This window comes from Gracilinanus agilis, chromosome 1, assembly GCF_016433145.1.
Source record: "Gracilinanus agilis isolate LMUSP501 chromosome 1, AgileGrace, whole genome shotgun sequence".
Classification (NCBI taxonomy): domain Eukaryota; kingdom Metazoa; phylum Chordata; class Mammalia; order Didelphimorphia; family Didelphidae; genus Gracilinanus; species Gracilinanus agilis.
The window spans coordinates 242,025,311-242,030,645 of NC_058130.1; the positions used below are offsets into that span (position 1 = coordinate 242,025,311).

Sequence of the window (5,335 nt, forward strand, 5' to 3'; positions counted from 1 at the left end):
GTGGAAAGAAAATTAAATATGGAATCCATAGACCTGCATTCAAGTCCTGGCTCAACCATTATATAATAGTAACAATTTATGGGAATCTCAGAACTTCATTTTACCTATCTGTTGTATGTAGATCACAGTGAATAAAATATTATGGCAAAGAATTGTAGTGAGAATAAAAGTAGGTCAAATATAACTGAAAGTGCTTTGTGATCGATATAAATGTAGTCTGTTTATATATAAAAATATATGCACACATATGTGTAAGTAGTATATATGCATATGTTCTCTGGAGACTATATATTAATTTTTAATTATTTAATCAGTAAGAGTGAGAGAGACAGAGGCAAATCACATGATAACCTGACTGCTCCTAATTAATCTAAGTTTGCCAAAAAGTCACTCTGTTCATGAGAATCACCAACCCTGAAAAGTCCAAGCACTTCCTCCATTCCCTTTCTTATAAGGCCAATACTGTCACTCCTTCTGCTTTTCTCTGATTGGACAGACTTGACCTCAGTCCAGGTCAGAGCCATCCAAATGCCAGATATCAAGTGGTCTCTTCCAAGAGCCAGGGAGCCATGAGACCTCTGGCATCCTCCCAGTCAAAGGGTGGGACTGATACTGGTCAAAATGGGTTTTCAAATGAAATAAGGAGGTACAGCTTATGTTAAATTCTCATATGTAATTATATACATAATGTATATATATATATGTGTGTGTGTGTGTGTGTGTGTGTGTGTGTGTGTGTATACATGTGCCTGTGCGTGTGCATCCTACCTTCCAAAGCTGTTTTGGGGGTAAAAAAATGAATCTTCATAAAGCACTTCATACATCTAAAATTTCTATATAACATCAGTTATTATCACAATTAGAATGTGGCAAAGTTCACAAGTAAATGAAATGAATGGATCTATTAAGACCTTCAAGAACTGTTCTGAGAACTAATATTCATTTAAAAGCAAGTAAGACAGTTGCTGCCATGAGGAACCTAACATTCTAATAGATGAAGTCAAAAAATGAAGAGGTGAAGTGAAATGATGGAAAAGTGATCTGCTGGAAATGAATACATAAATGAGAGTTAAGTTAAAGTTTTAAAGAAATACTTTTAAGATTCTCAAATTTTAAAATTTCCTTTTATTATGTAAAATTCAAAATTATGCCCTTGACCTTCAAGACTCTCCAAAATCAGGAACCACTCCCTTTCCAACCCCATCACAACTACAAACCACATACACAGTATTGGTATCTAAACTAGATTAGTCAGTATTGTCTCAAAATATTCTATCCTTTGCCACTTCTGGGCTTTTTGTTCCTGACAATCAGAATGCTCTCCTATTCCTTTCTATTCTTGCAAGAAGTCTACTCGTTATACGTTCAGATCAACTACCATTTCCTGAGTCTGAATCTGTCTCTATTCCCCAATAAGAAATAATATATCCTTCCTCCAACAATAAAAGTCCTTTGTACATCTTGTATTTCCTCACTATATGCAATTTTGAACCATAGTTACTGTATGTTTCTTATATAGTATCACATATTTAAATATTTGTCATGTCTACAAAACTACATTTTGAGTACCAGGAAGGCAGAGACCACATCTTTCTTAATTCAGAAATATTTACTAAATTTTTTTGTGCACAAGACACTTCTTGTACACAAGATGTTATGGACACAAAAATGAAAAATTGCAAGAATCTTTGTCCTTAAAGAACTTACAATCTAATGGAAAAAATAATATACTTACATAAAATGTATTATTCAAAAAGGAATATGATAAGGACAAAAGAAATCTAGAACAAGGGTTCTTAATTTGGGGTCTATGAATTGATTTCAGAGCGTCTGGGCACTTGGCTCAAGAAAAATTATATATTTAGCTTTAATAATAGCTAATTGAAAATTTGCATTTCCAACAATTATTTACAAAAATCCACAGTAATATGAGGCTTCACCAGACTGACAAAGGGTTCATGACACATGCATACATGAAACATTAAGAAGTTCTAGCCTAGATAAAATATTATACAAAATTTAAAGAGGTGAGATAGGTTTCAGCTTATGGGGACAAGGAAAACTTCATAAAGGTAGTATCTAATCCTTGTTTTAAAGGAAAAAAAGAAAGAATGCCTAATCACTTTTGAAATTTCCCTAGGTCTTTATAGGTTGTATTACACATATTAGATACTTATTGAATGATTATTAAATAGATGAAGAATTCTAGTTGTGGAGAATATACACAAAAACATGAAAGTTTAACAACAACAATACGAGGTAAGTGCAAACATAAGATGATAGTATAGTGATATTACAAAAGCCCCAGGAATAAGTTTCTTCACTCCCTTACCCTCTCCAAAAAATTGAAAATAAAAACAAAGCCCTGCCTCCAGTCCAGCTCCCTGTAGGAATTATCCATGGAATTGATCACTGTGGAAGAAGATCCACTTCCATTCCTGAATCCACCTGCCATCCACAAGAAAGAAAAATCAGCCTGGCCAGAGTGGCAAAATGCCAGGGGGAGACACAAAAGGTGTTTTAATGTGTCACCCATTTTTGGGTTCTCTGCATTTTTCTAAAGTATTTATTATAAATATTTAACAGGGGATAGTACCTTGATTCAAGGAAATAAGACTCTAATGTTAGCATTTCAGACATCCTGATATCATCATGTGATCACAGATTTGGTGTGTTTGTGTGTATGTTTGTGTGTGAGTAGAAAGCAATACAGAGTCCTCGTAAATGAAGAACTCAAATTCTTATTATAAATAAGAGATTGGTGGTAAGTATGACCAACATATTCCACACTTTTGTCATGAACTGTCACTCATTTCTCTCCTGAGACAGGGAAACGCAGTGTAAGGTCTCATTCAGGTATCTTTGATCCGTCTGTCTCATGGTGAACAAAGGTGTGGAGAAAGGAGCTATGATATTTTCATCTTGTTTGCCATGTACTTCAAACATAAATTTATTTGAGCATCTGGCTATTTCTAGTGCCCTGGGGCAAGACCAAAATTTATAGTTCTGTGGGTATATAGGCCACTTGTTTATATAGGGAATTTTATAGCACAGTTCCCCAAGCTGGTGTCAGTATTGCCGTTGGAGGTTTCTCTGTTAATTATCCTCCGGGACTTCAGCCTGCACACAGATGTCAATTCAGATGGGCCAGCATGTATCTTCCTGGAAGCAATGGACTCTGGTTTTTAACCAGATGGTTGAGGAAAGTTCCCTTAAGGCCATGCACATTCTAAACTTTGTCTATGGATTTAATTTGTTTCAAATACTCATCCTTATAAGAAAGGCTCCACTTTCGACATGAAATCTAATCTACCTGGACATTAACTCTTCCTGAAATACAGCCAGTCTTTTCTTTCGCTATTTTTTTCGAGATAACTTTTTTAAAAAATAAAACAGTTACTGTCAGTTTACATTTACATATTTACCAGCCAGTCAGTCTTGAATTGCACTTAAGCGAAAACATTTTGTTTTATTAGAGTGAAATAGAAACAGGAAAAGGAAGAGTTCATTCTATTCTTATTTAGACTTCAATTTAGAGTTTCAGCAAGGGACATGTACAAATTTTCTTTGAAGTATTTCTCTTTGTCTTTAAACTTTTCTTCTTGACTTCCCCCTTAAGAATTTTTTCAAACTTCTATCTGATAAAACATTACACTTAAGGTATTGCAAAAGTACTTCTTGAATCTTTTGTTTTGGTACTAAGGTATTGGCCACTACTCATATTTATGTCAGATAATGTCTCCAAAAATGTCTTTTCTCCAGGAACCTACTCTTGTCTTTTCTTGAAAGACTCTGAAGTCTAAAGCATCCATATACTCTGAAACCTTTTCTAATAACTCTGGCCATTTGGCAATTAGACACTGACAATCTTTTGTTTATATCCTCCTGCTCTAACATAAAAAGGATATTTCTTTCTTTCAGTAGGACATACCAAAGTTTACATCACTGTTTGCTACTCTTGTACCTAAACTGTTCACAGATCCATGCAACACTTGATTTGACTGTTTTTCTTCTCCCCAATTTTGCATTATCAAAAAATTCTTTTAGTCTTTTCCTTAACAAAGTACCAATTAAAATATAGTAATTTTTAGAAGGAACTACGATGATCCAATAGTCTAATCCACAACCATAAAAAGATCCCATCTACAAAATGCCAATGATTGTAAATTCACTAGGTGTAATGTTTGAGAAAATATGAAGAATAGGAAAGATGTTGAGTGACCAAAGATAGACAAATAAAAGTCCTAATTTTCAGGCAGGTAAAGATAGATTCTAAAAACTACAAAACACTAAGATTCTTCTGGGAATGCTTTCAAGACTCCAAGATTAACTCAACTAGTCCCTGGCAAAGAATTTCAGTTGAAAGTATCATCACCAATAGGGACAAAGCAAATCTTTTATCCTTCATAAAGATGTAGGAACATGCAACAGTTTATGAAAGTATTTGAAAACCTGCACATATTTTTTCCCTTTCTTTAGTACACTAACTTCCATTTCAAGAAAGGTAAAAAAAAAAAGCCTTTGTTTCCTTGGCTTAAAAGTAGGCGATTTTGTGGATTCACTTCAGCTAGCTGTAAATGATGTGCTCTGGGAGAATTCTCTGCCAATTTCACAGAGAATATAAACAGGGCTGTTAGTAACTACTGTGTGCTACTGGGGCAAATAGCCTGAACAGTACACCATGTTCACCTTACAGGCCTAAGGGCTCCCTAGATTTCAGCAGTCTCTAGTCAATCCCTTCCATCCAGTGATATTGGTAACAGTTTGAAATGTGAGTATTTTTCTTTCTCTTCATGTTATCCTTTTAAAAAAATTTTTGCTAAATATCTTAGGAAAAATAGGTGGTGGTTGTTGTTGTTTTTAACAATCTGTCCCAGGGTACTTTTCCTTAAGGACAACAAAAATAATTATGTAATGGAAACAGTGCCTTCTCCACTGGGCCTGGAGTCAAAGAAACATTTTGATTCTTAAAGTCATATATACCAAAGCTCCCCAAAAGGTCAGTTTGGAATGATTAGTTAAGTTAGAGCTGGAAGGTACTTGAAAGGTCACCAACAAGCTCATTTTAAAGATGAGACTCAAGAAAATTAAATGACTTATCTAAAGTAGTACAGGTAGTAAGTGACTGAGTTGAGATTTAAATCCATGGTTCGCCAATTAATTAGTGGTTAATTCCCATGTTAACTGTTACCGTAATACCTTTCTAAACTGCCTGGGAGTTTTATGCAGAGTAAAGATGTTGCTTCTTATCAATGTCTTACACATGCTAACCCCATGTTATTTGTACTATTATCACTCCTCCCTCTTTTCTGTACCACTTCTGAAGATGAGACTT

General features: G+C 34.6%; 1 pseudogene; it reads right to left on the reverse strand.

Annotated features, from left to right (window-relative positions):
• Positions 1–3,540: 3,540 nt before the first annotated feature.
• Positions 3,541–4,143, reverse strand: LOC123250368 (annotated as a pseudogene).
• Positions 4,144–5,335: the final 1,192 nt, after the last annotated feature.